Source organism: Mus caroli, unplaced genomic scaffold, assembly GCF_978045245.1.
Source record: "Mus caroli unplaced genomic scaffold, Mus_caroli_1 scaffold_2, whole genome shotgun sequence".
Classification (NCBI taxonomy): domain Eukaryota; kingdom Metazoa; phylum Chordata; class Mammalia; order Rodentia; family Muridae; genus Mus; species Mus caroli.
In genome coordinates, this window is record NW_028227257.1 from 120,653,748 (window position 1) to 120,666,830 (window position 13,083).

Sequence of the window (13,083 nt, forward strand, 5' to 3'; positions counted from 1 at the left end):
TGAAGTCCGTTGGCTTGGGCTAGTGTTTTTAAGAATGGGCCCCACATGAGGACCTGGGATTGTGTAAATACAGATTAGTTTTATAGCATGCAAGAACATATGTGATAATACCTGACCTTTTGTCCACAAACTTCAATCCTAACAATATCTTGGCTATATTAAGTAAACAGGATCTGTTCTGTATTCATAGTAAGTTAATTTGTGATGAAAGAATTTGCTGCATATTGAGTTTCATTCATTATGAGCAATGTAAATGAAAAATTTCTAAGCTCTTTCAGAGTTAGTGAGGGAAAGATTGTGGGCCCAATTAACAAGACTCCAAGAGAGAGTCACCCTGGATTTGAGGAAACTAGAACTGATAGTGAGTGAGAAGTCATAGGACATAATGTTAACATCTTTACAAGGGAGAAAAAGTCCCACCTCATTGTGACTGTTGGATTTGCTATCACCTATTTATTGCACCTGAAAATCAGTGGAGCACTGTTAAATTTCAATTGTATGCAATCTATGTCATATCAATTGACTTATTATAGAGTAATGTTTGAGGGTTTTCTTTTTTTAAATGATATAGTCAGGCATAAGAAGTTTTCTTACTCTTTGTTTTGCTGTCTTTCCCCTGGAGTAAGAGGGAAAAGTCACAGGGAAGTAAGCTCCACCTGTGCACATGAGAACTCAGTGTGGAGGTGGGAATATATATAACAATAAAAGTCACCCTAGACTCCTTCACAGGCAGATGACATCATAGACTCGCTCACAGGCAGATGAAGGGGCAAGCCCATGACATCATAGACTCGCTCACAGGCAGATGAAGGGGCAAGCCCATGACATCATAGACTCGCTCACAGGCAGATGAAGGGGCAAGCCCATGACATCATAGACTCGCTCACAGGCAGATGAAGGGGAAAGCCCATGACATCATAGACTCGCTCACAGGCAGATGAAGGGGAAAGCCCATGACATCATAGACTCGCTCACAGGCAGATGAAGGAGCAAGCCCATGAAAAGTCAATGAGAGAGGAGCTAGAGTCTCTGGTAAAGTACCTCAGTTATATCCGAAACTCCCCCTGCCTTTCTGAAACCACACCTTCCCTGAATGCTTAATCAACTCAGCCTGCAGGCTAAGTTGAATTTCTAAAAACTGAATTTAGAAAAGACACTGAATTTTGAATATGAAATTGAAATTAACAAAGATATATATATATATATAATCTGAATATACACACACACACATATATATATGGATTCAGATTATATACAGTAGAGTTCTTGGCTACATGACCCTAATAACAATAAGTCATCTTTTATTGTTCTGTGACTGTAGCTTATACTCAGGAAATGGCAAAGGAGGATGGGCATAGCAACGTCATTGTTCTAATTTCTATGCATGTGCTGAGAAAACTTTAATTGAAACATAAGTTTGTGTTGATTACCGTAAAGCTTTGGGTTTGTTTGTGAAGTGGCAGCTGATGATGAGTGAAGACTTTTATTGACTACTTCCTGCAGTTCAGAGCCGTGAGCCTCGGATCCCTTGCTAGGAGCCTATCCACCGCATTTCTGTGTCCAGCTGGACCTTGAACTGTGCTGTTCTTGCTTTGAGACAGTGTCCATATGAGCCAGGCGGGGCCTCCAACTCACTCTCCTCCTGCAGCTTCCTGAGTGTTAGCCTTGCAGCTGTGCAGCTCCATAGCTGGACATTATTTTCTTTTGTTCATATGAATTTACATTTAATAGACACTTTTCCTACTACCTGTAAGTCACTTTAAATTTTTTTTTGGTATAAGATAGAATATAAGTAATGTTTGTTACAGAATAATTTTTATCTTATTTATTTGTTCGTGTGTGGTTTGATGTGTGTGATGTGTGTGTGCATGTGATATGTGTGTGATGTGTGGTGGGGGTATGTGTGTGTGATACATTTATGATGTGTGTGTGGTATGTGTATGTGATGTGTATGTAGTATGTGTGTGTAATATGTGTGTGGTGTGTATCTGTGTGGTGTGTGATGTGTCTATGTGGTGTATGAGTGTGTGTGTCATATGTATGTGTGAGATATGTGTGGTCTGTGTGTGTTGTATGTGATGTGTGTGTGTGATATGTGTGGTATGTGTGTGATGTGTGTGTGTGATATGTGTGTGTTGTGTGTGGTATGTGTGTGTGGTGTGTTTGGTTTGTGTGTGTGGTATGTGTGATGTATGTGATATGCATGTGTGATGTGTATGATATGTGTGTGATATGTGTGTTTGGTATGTGTGTGTGGTATGTGGTATGTATGGTATGTAGTGTATGTGTGTATGTGATATGTGTGATGAGTGTGTGTGTGTGATATGTATGTGGTATGTGTGTATGATGTGTATGTATGATATGTGTGTGGTTTGAATGTGTGAGTGTGAGTGCAAGCAAGCATTGATCTGCTACTGTGTGAGGGTGAAGGTGAGAGGACCTACTTGAGGAACCTGTTCTATAAGTTTCAGGGATCAGACAGGCCTTCTCATTTTGCATCCCACTGGCTCCTTCACACCTATGCTAAATCGCCCTCTAGTTTGTTAGACTTGTCAGGGAGTGGGGATCTTTCTAAGGCCCTTAGTCTTTACAGCCTCCCGTAGTTACAGTTAGCTGTGATAAATGCGCTCTGTACAAGTGTCTGGGTGAGCCATGGGTGGCTTGAAATAAACCTCAGAGGAGGGACAAGAGCTTTCTGTCGTCTAAGTCTTTCTGTTTTTTGTTTGTTTGTTTGTTTGTTTTGTTTTTTCGAGACAGGGTTTCTCTGTGTAGTCCTGGAACTCACTCGGTAGACCAGGCTAGCCTCCCGAGTTCTGGGATTAAAGGCATGTGCCACCATGCCCGGCTAGTCAGAAAGAAAAAGTCACAGAGCCATGCACGTATCACCTTGTCCCTCTTCAAAATTAAATCTGTGTGTGGAATACACAGCCTGCGTCTGTGTGGCAGGAATTCCATTCACCATCTTCTCTGACGACATAAGGACCATGTTTGCGTGCCATGTGAAAATAGGATATCGATGTCACTTACTTTGACCACAGACTTGAGCTGGAGCTCTTAGCTCCCCAGTTGTAGTGTTCCGAAAATTCAGTCTCACTGTAGTTAAAAGCATTAGTGATGAGAGCAACTGCTGTGCTAATGGGATTCAATACCTCATAGAAATAACACAGACCTCTGAGAGTCCGTCTGTCCATCCGGCCCAGAGTTCTCTGTCCAGGTGGTTTTGGCTTTTTTCTTATTGCTTTTGTTGTCATTCTGGTTTTTCTATCTCGTACATAAAATTTTTATTTTGTAAAATGAGTTAATGTAAGCTTCATCAACATGACTTTAATGCTTAATATGCTTATATCATTGTAAAATGGTCTTTAATCACTCTTTGCAGTAAAATTATTGAATATTATATTCATGAGTGCAAAACCATATGTAGTAAATATCAGATTTTTAAGTATGAACTTTACAGATTTAAAAAAACCACGTAGACACCTTGAAAATAGTAACTTCTTCATTTTGATGAAGTATTTCGGATTTTGTTGTGATAATTTAGGCGATCAATTTTTACGAATTTCAGAGAAAAGGGGAAAAGGAAAATTGGGAGGAAAAAACTAAGAACATGCAGTTTTCAAATTAACAATATTTTTTATGCTCAGGTGAATAAATTTTATTTTTAAAAAAGTTTAAAATGTAGGCAATCACTCTCTCATGCAAACTTTTGATACACACGATATTTTTCAACGAATGCTGTATATTTATAGTAGTCTAATCAAATTGCATCGTACTTTGCCAAAAAAAAAAAATAATTTTAACCTTTTATTCTAACTCAGACTTCGAGTAACTACTTCTAAAAGCATTTGAAATTTAAAGGTCATTCTTTAGCAGGTTCATGAACAGTTATTTATTTTATCATTGTTCATTTATAAAAAAACCTTATTAGTGGTGCCTTATTTTTACAATTTGTTTGCCAAAACCAATTTTTGAAACCTGCTTAAGACTTGTTAGCATTCTTTATTGTAAGCTTGAGATCATGCGCGTCAGAAATAAACCCTTCTTTCAAAAGGAAGAGGATCCTTCGCTTTATTGCAGGTTTTAATCTTAACAAAATTAAGAAAGAACAATTACCTGAGCGGGCCCCTTACCTGGCTCGGTGTCGTCACGTGAGCGCTCTCGGTTACCGGCGCACCGAGGGCTCCACCTGCCTCTCAGTTTGTTTACCAGGAAATCAAGATGTGTAAACTGCAGGAAGTACTATTTGACCCTCTCCGACAGTATCTCATTACAATAATTGCTAATCTCTGAATAAGACAGCCATGTTTTGTGAGGGAGAGGTTGTGTTAGGTAGATTTTAGGTGTTTCTACAAACAGAGCATTGCAAATGCTTGCTTGGCTTGTGTTTTCATTATAGCGCTTGATAAAAGACATATTGTGACCTCTGGGGTCAGGCAGAGCTAGGATACAATAGTAAGTATTCTTTCAAGCCTTTCAACTGAAAACACCGTGGCTGGCTGTGCAGTGCTGTCTCTGCTCTGAATCGAAAGGATAATGGCTACTTCCTGATTAAAGCCAGTCCACAGTAAGCAGAGCTCCGTGCTGAATGTCTTTCTCCTGCTAACGAGCGCGTTGCCGGTGCTTTATTGTGTGTCTGTTTTCATTGGTGAGCCTCTTAGAAGTATTTCTTGAACTTGAACTTACATTTAGAGTAGAAACTACTGTTTTAAGTTTGGAGGATTTTTTAAAAAATTCGTTAATATGTCTGTTTTGTATTTTAAATTTATCTCAGGTACTTACTATAGATTTTGATTAAAGAAACAAGCTTAAAAACACTAGCATGATAAATTGTAGTAAGCTGCCACTTGCTTGGTACTCCAAGCCGAATCCTGAAATGACATGTAAATCAGATTGTTTTCAGACCCTCTGAATTAATTCTGACTTATCTTTAATATAAGAAATTTCTGTGTATATGCTGTCACAATGTAGTGACGACTGTTTTATTATATTAAATTGTTTTCTTACATTAATTACAAAGGCTCTGTGATATAAAAATGAACGTTAAGTACTGAAAGCATAAGAAGGAATAAATAGCCACTCAGCTTTAATCCTGGAGCTGGCAGCCACCCCATCTGTGGCCTTGGGACAGTCATTTAAACTGCTTGCCTTGTTTTCTTGTCTCCTACCCAGGTGCTTAAGTAGAATGTGTTTGTTTATTTATTGAAATACAAATGTAAAGGAAACATGTTTTACAAGGGTTTTATAAGGTAGAGAATGTTTTATTATTATTATTATATAAAAAGTATACGATTTATGACTTTACAATGAAAATGATTATCTAATTTAAGCAGAACTCTGTTTTTCTTAAACCTTCATTACCCAAGAATTATGGATATTCTTGGATCCATGACTAACATACGCAGAAAGCTGATGGTCAATTAGTAGGAGTCACAAGTATGCATCTGACTTTTCTAATAGGAGCTTCTTCATAGAATAGAAAAGAATGAGTGTAAGTTATACACTGGTAAGTGTAAGTTACTTAAGTATTCTTGTCGTTAATAATTAAGCTCCAGTAGTAGGTATTTTGTTTATGTAAGAGATAACACTTTAAAATTATTAAAAATTAATTGCAAGTTCTGAAGAAGGCTCTATAGAATCTAAAATAAAAATAAACATTTGAAAGTATTCTAGGGAAATATAAATAATCTAGCGCCTCTTGAGAATTAAGCTACTTTTGTTTCCAGAACTTGCATCAAGTTTGTTTTATTTGACTCCATAGTTTTTAATACGTTATTGTAGTATTTCAAGAAGGTTCTAAATATTATGTTTTATGTCGTTATCAAGATAAAATTTACAGCAGAACCTTTGTTTCATTTTGTAATGATAGGTAATAGAGGCCATTTATTGTTACATAGAAACCAGTGAGCTAATTTGTCATCTTATATTCATGGTAATCACATTAGGCATGGTATCATTGCTCCCGTTTCCATTGATGAAGAAGTCATTGTAGAGAATCTAAATAATGGGACTAAGGTCTTTTAGCCAGTGTAAGAGTCAGGCGAGACACAGGGGCAGAAGCCAGAGGCACACTTTTAAGACACTTTATATCATAAAGGTGGGCGCTCACATCTTTGGTTTAGATGGATTAATTTATCAAATATTATACTGTGCTTCCAAAGTATCAGACACTGTAAGAAGTACAATTACCTAAAGCAGGAAGCCAAACAAAATCTGTGTCTCTAAAATTTACAGTTTAATAGAAGAAGCAAAAATTTAGCAGGCATGATACCTGATACAGTGCAGGTAGACACAACAGCTAACGGCCGTACGAGGTGAGAGCCAATGTGTTGTTTTTATTGACATTCTGATGATAGAGCCTTCGAGAATGTTAGGCAGGTACTCACTCCACCTCTGAGCTGGTGCAGCCCACTTCATTTACATACTGAATTTGCGTGTAGTCTGGACTGTTCTAGATACCTGGAAAATAACAGCAAATAAACATCCCAAAGGTGTACCTTTGTATAACACATAGTTCAGGTGGAGATAAGCTATAGAGAATAATTAGTAAAATACATAGCTTGTTAGACAGTAAATATTACAAAAAAGAAAAAGGGGGAAAAACTCTGAAGAAAATGGAGCAGGGTAATTTTTGTAGCTGTTCTAGTCTTAGGAAGGACACAATCAAGGTGGTGATTGGGCAGTGACAAAGTAATTGAGGGAGAACCTTCCAGGCAGAAAGCATGCCTGTTAGGACCTGGAAGTAAATGGAGGCCATTGTGATTGGAGGGAGGAGTGAGGATCGGGTGAGTGGGGACAGGTGTTGGGTATTTCAGAAGTAAGGAGCGGAGAGGCTGTCACATGAGACCTTTCAGACTCCAGGTGGGACTTAGTGCAACTCAGGCTTTTGCATAGATCTAATTTGTATTTTTAAAGGATCTTTCCGCTGGCTAAGCTGAGAATTGACTGTATTCATGGAACATTGTTTAAAGAGTTCTTATAGTAATCTAACAGAGGGAGTGGCTTGGTAGAATTTAAACTCTGAATGTGTTGAAAGGTAAAACTGAAAAGAGTTGAGGGAGAAAAGGATGACCAGAAGGCTGCTGCTGCCATCAGCTGCAAGATAGATAACAGCAACTTTCCTGGTGAACCGGGTCGGGTAGGGATAAAGAAAGAATCAGGACTTGATTCACCCAAAAGGTGACCATCTAATTGCTATTGAGGAATGAGTTTGATTTATCCCAGCCTAAGAGAAAAAAACACACAGAGATTCTTCGGAAGGCTTTTGTGCATCTGTGGTTATCTTCTCCACATACTTACCAACTGGGGGAGCATCCAAACATCTGGGCACAGTTATTCCAGCCCAGATCTCTTCAGTTTTTTATACAGTGTTTAACGTTGTATGCTAATTTTTTCAAATAGAAACAGTTCATTCAAACTTCTTACACCTTTCATTAACGTCTTCTACTTTATTATGATACGCTAACAAGTTTTGTTAAGTATAGTTTATTTTAATGTTATCATAATCATTAAATAAGGTATTTAAATGATTTAGTTGGCCTCCAAAATATCTTTTACATGAATTGTACTTAAAATTATGTGTAATTTTTACATTTTTAATAACCCTGCAGAGAATTAGAATTATATATTTTGACTATTTCTATCTAGGCATAGAAAATATTAACATACACATTAAATGTCAGTATGTTACTTATTTTAAAAGTATTTATTTGAACAGCATAGTTTTTTTATTTCCCAACACTGAGGGCAACACTAAGGGGTTCTAGAATCTGAGGGCAACCTGGGGTATAATTTATTTAAGGCCAGTCTCAGCTACAGAGTGAGGAAGGAGAAGAGGGGCTGAGGCGGAGGGGAGAAGACTTTTTTTTTAAAGGACAATCACAAATTTCTGTGTAAATATCATGGTTGCACATATTAAGTAAGTCTAGTGAATTATGTGTGTCTGAATTGCTTGCGATGGCCAGAGCTCTTAGGTAGCTTCCTGCACTGCTCCCCTTACCGTTTCTTGTTTAGAAAACTTCACTTAATGTGTTTGTGCTAGTGTAGGGCTGAAATTTGTGTGCCTTTACATACAGTGTATTATTAGCTCCTGTTTTGACAACCTGAACCACTACAAATGTACTTTGGCAAATAAAAATCCAAACAAATATTAAGTATGAGTATTGATTTGATAGTTTAAGCAATGCATAATCAAATAATAAATCTGTTATAGTAATTTTTAGATATCAGACATTTCAAAAAGGGCACAAGCTTCATTGCCCAAAGAGTGAAAGATAAAATAGAGTTAACAGTAAAGGAAATGTGGAAAGCAGAATGCTAGAGGCGGAACTGTGTGTAGAGTAGACTGGAGTGAGATCCCTGAGCACCCAAAAAAGGCTTCAAACTCTAGTTTAAGAAATAACTTTCTAGAGATGCAGCTCACTCTCCAGCAAATCACCCATTTATTATACACAGTTCAATAAATTTGTTTTCCGTCATACTGGAAAGCTAACATAAATCGGGCCATTTGCACTAGTAGGTTTTCCAAGGGGTTGGTTTTTGTTGCTGGTGCTGTTTTTGTTTTTCTTGCTCGTGGGTGCGCTAGGCAAGTGTTCCACCATTGACCTATACTCCCAATGTTGACCATCATTTCCTTTTCTTTGGAGACAGAGTCTCACTATAGTGCCTTGACTGGCCTGGAATTCAGCATGTAGGCCAGGCTACCCCTTGAACTCACAGAGATCTGTGTGCGTCTGTCTCCCAAGTGCTTTGCTTAGAAGGCTGCGCCATGATGTCTGGCTCTGGACCATTTGATGTGTATAACTCCATAGCGTTGGTTACTTTCACAATGTATGGTTCTTTGGGGCAGCTTATTTCACTTAGCGCAGTTTCCCAGGATCGTCCCTCTGTAGCACTTTCAGAACCCTACTACTTTACATGATTCAATTGTGTAAACAAAAACCCGAAAGAAACACCATCTATGCTGTGTGCCATCCACTTGTCTGTCAGTGGGTAGACTCTTTACAAGTCTCTGCTTTCAGTTCATGTGGTCATTTTATGCTTAGCCTTTTGAGAATTGTCAAATACTTTAGTAGCTGTTCAGAAAACCCTTAATTGTATAGACCAAGTATGAACTTTTGGAGGTCCTGAAGATATGGCTCAACAGTTAAAAGAACTTGCTGCTCGTACAGAGGACTATTGCGCCATCCTCAGCACCCAGGTCAAGGAGCTCACAACCAATCACCCAGAACCCCCTTTGGCTTGTCTTGGCAGCCATGTCAGCATGCACACACACATAAGCCCAAATAGTAATAAGGTAAAATTAAAAAAATATGAACAAGATTATAGCTTTCAGCACATCACATATTTTTCTTTAGAGAAAAAGAAAGAAAAACAGCAGCCAAATGTTCTGTGTGTGAAGGTGTTTGTGTGCAAAGGGCTGCTGCTTGCTCTCAGTGAAGCACCAGTAGTGAACAGTCTGGGTGTACGCATTCCCAGACGGGGTGAAGGCTTTCATAGACTGTGATGATTGAATTTCGAGTACTTATTTCTCAGGACCTTAATAAAAAGAATACGCACTGATGCTTCTGTAGGTAGAGTGTTTCTGCCTGTTCGGAGGATTTCTTATATTTGATTTCTTAATAGTGAAAATGGGAAGTAAGAAGAAGCCTTTTGCTCTAACACCAAATTTCCCTAAGAGGAAGATATAGTAAAGCCCAAACAGCAGACAGGCACATACGCGAACACGCAGGCGCAGGCGCAGGCACAGGTGCAGGCGCACATCTACATAGGTTAAAGGACAACCCTGGGCATCACCCTCAGGACTGCCGGACATCTCCTTTTAGGACAGAGTCTCTCATTGACCTGGAGCTAATAAATTAGGTTGTCCTGGCTTGGCAGTGAACCCCAGATAGATAACCTCTTGTTTCTGTCTTCCCAACACTGGGATATAAATATCTGCAACTATGCGTGGTGGCCAGCAGAAGCCTGTGCCACTCTGCAACGGCACATGTGGCTTCCCTCAAAACTGTAGAACCAGTCTTTTATGTCATTCTTAGAAGTCAGAAGTGTTCAGTTTGGGACTTGTTTCACATCTGGGCATTGCTGTGTGCATAGTGAAACATAACCAGGCAAGGCCAGTGAGCTAGCAGGGTTTGCTGCCCAAACTCCCTGCTATCGTGAATCTGAGACATTCCTTGGAAATGTGGATAAGCAAATGAATAAGTGAAGCAAAGTCTAATGTCAAGGTTTTGACCATTTATGAAATCAGGAGAGGTAGGGTTAGCAGCACAAGCCTATAATCTCGGCACTCAGGAAGCTCAAGTGAGGTTGTCAGTTTGAGACTACCCCTCATTACATAGTGAGAATTTGTTTAAAACCTAAACCAAAATTAATGTCCTAAGAGGTAGTAGGTGTGTGTGTGTGTGTGTGTGTGTGTGTGTGTGTGTGTGTGTGTAGATAGTTTGGCAGTTGAGTGCTGACTGTTCTAGAGGACCAGTGCTTGATTCCCAGTACCTTCTAGGCAGCTTAGTCATCTGTAACTCCAATTCCAAGGGATCTGATGGCTTCCTCTGGCTCTGAGGGCACGAGATATGCACATGGTACACAGAATATATGCAGGCAAAGCATTCACATAGGTAAAATGAAATAATAGAAATGTAATTTTTTGTTGTTTGGTTTTTTTGTTTTTTTTTTTTTTTTTGAGACAGGGTTTCTCTGTGTAGCCCTGGGTGTTCTAAAACTCACTCTGGCTGGCCTTAAACTCAGAAATCCACCCGCCTCTGCCTTCCAAGTGCTGGGATTAAAGGTGTGCGCCACCACTGCCCGGCTAAAAATGTAATTTTTAAATAAAAAGTAAGAATGCCTAGAAAAGGCTTTTGTGCCAATAAGAAGCTATCATCAGAAAATTTTATATGACATACACTGTAGATCAAGTTAATTGAACAATAGGAGAAATATACAAATGAAGATGACATCTGTCTTAATGATTATAGATTATGGTATATTTATCCAGAGATAAAAGAAAGCTTGGCTATTTGGTTCTTTTTTTTTGTTTGTTTGTTTGGTTTTTTCGAGACAGGGTTTCTCTATGTAGTCCTGGAACTCACTTTGTAGCCCACCCTGGCCTTGAACTCAGAAATCTGCCTGCCTCCGCCTCTGGAGTGCTGGGATTAAAGGCGTGCGACACCACACCCGGCTTGGTTCATCTTTTTAAGGTTACTTGAGGAGTTTATGCAGAGGAAAGTTTAGGTTTAGCTACATTGCCGTGTTGTCAGTGTCAGATGACAGTACCTAGTGCTGAAGCCGGACAGGAAAGCCAGGCTCCCGTTCCCAGTGCTCTGTCTTACTCTATTTTGTTTACTTCTTTTTCATTTAAGGTAGGGCTTCTCAAGGTGCAGTGGAAGAGCACTTGCCTAGCCTGCGTTGGCCTCCAGTTTTAATCCCCAGGCATGCTCTTTGAAAGGAGAGGCTGGGTTTTAGTTCATCCAGGTTGGTCTCAGACTCCCTATGCAGCTGTTCTGACCGTCCAGATTCTCCTGCCTCCTGAGTGCTGGAGTTACAGGTGTGCCACCATTAATGCCCAACTTCATGTTTATTCTTTTCTGTTGCTTTTTGTTTGTGATGGTTGCCTCACTTTTTCTTTTCTTTGTTTTTTTTTCTGTTTTAAGAAAAGTCCTTACTATGTAGGTAGGCTGTCCCAGAACTTGTCATCTAGCCCAGGCTTTCAGTCTCCCTGCCTCCGCTCCCATGTGCTAGAGTTTCAGGCGTGCACAAAGCAGACAGCTCATTTCATATGATTTTTTTAAAACTTGAAATAGGATGATGAAATGAGGATGGTCATTAGATATGGGATTATCGCATTTTTCTATGACTTGCTGATAGTGTGTAGAATTACCTAAAAGAAGTTGACTGCTTCAGAAAGATAGGAAAACATCAGCAATGATGAATCTGTTGGGCTGGAGAGACCACTCAGCGGTTAAGAGCACTGGCTCTTCTTCCAGAGGTCCTGAGTTCAATTCCCAGCAACCACGTGGTAACTCACAACCATCTATTATGAGATCTGATGCCCTCTTCTGCTGTGTCTGAAGACAGCTACAATGTACTCACATACATACAATAACTAAATCCTAAAAAAAAAAAAGATGAATCTGTTGTTGCTGAAAAGAATACCAAAGACCAGAAAGAACCATACTGCATATGCTAATACTCAAAACAGCCACCATTACTTAAGCATAAGATTAAATTATGTTTTTTGTCTGTTTGTTTGTGTTTTATGGTTAGGGTGGTTGGGTTTACAAATGAAAGAGTTGTAATTCAGGGTTACAGCTGCTTAGTAATGGTTTTAACACGGATGAGAAGACTTTCCACGAAGCAACCAGAAGCACTGAAATTGGTGAATATCAAACGATCACTGAGGAAAGCTGGGATCTTATATAAATAAAAAGTGGAATCATCAAATAGAAAAAAATAATAAAGACACCAGGCCTTTTTGGCTCATATCTGTAATCCCAGCGTCTGGGAGGTTGAGGCAGGATTACTGTGAGTCAAGACCACCTTGGTAGGATTCTCTCTCAAAAGAAAAACACTAACATTTTTTTTAAAAAAGGAAACTAAGAATGCAAAGTTAATAGAAACAAGAGAATAGAACAGAGTGGGTATAGGAGGCTTTGTTCAAAATGAGCATCATGATGGGCCAGTGGTCTGACTCAGGCCCCTTAAGTAGTCCTTTTGTTGTTGTGCTTTGAATGATAGATTAAGTTAACTGCTAATCTACCTAACCTAGCTGATCGATGTTCTTTCCCCCAAAACTGTTTTCATGGGTTAAGATCCCGTGACAGGCATTTGGTCAAGTTGTTACTGATTTTAAACAGTAATAAAACTGCTGTAGATCAGAACAGGTCAAACAGGGTCAGAGCCTTCTCCTCTTCTGAAGGCTGTATTGCCATTTAGTCTTTTACTACCAAACCCGAATGACCATCTGTGACGAAAGGTTTGAAGTGGTTCCTCTAGCTCAAGAATAGTGTGATTGTCTTGGGATGAGCAGACCTGCTGGTCAGCATTCCAGATCCAACAGTAGATCTGATGAGATCAGACAATAGTCACAGC

General features: G+C 39.2%; 1 protein-coding gene across 26 annotated transcripts in view; it reads left to right on the forward strand.

Annotated features, from left to right (window-relative positions):
• The window catches only part of Baz2b (bromodomain adjacent to zinc finger domain 2B), a 390,581-nt gene that overhangs the window by 248,662 nt on the left and 128,836 nt on the right, over nucleotides 1-13,083 (forward strand). For 2 of the 26 annotated variants that reach the window (XM_085834864.1, XM_085834872.1), the window contains exon 1: nucleotides 4,482-4,645. The exons of 22 other annotated variants lie outside the window; for them this stretch is intronic. The gene's annotated coding sequence lies outside the window, so the exon portion shown is untranslated. Of the gene's footprint in view, nucleotides 1-3,938; nucleotides 4,646-13,083 lie in introns of those variants that run through there. 2 more of the 26 variants (XM_085834865.1, XM_085834868.1) reach the window with 2 other exon arrangements.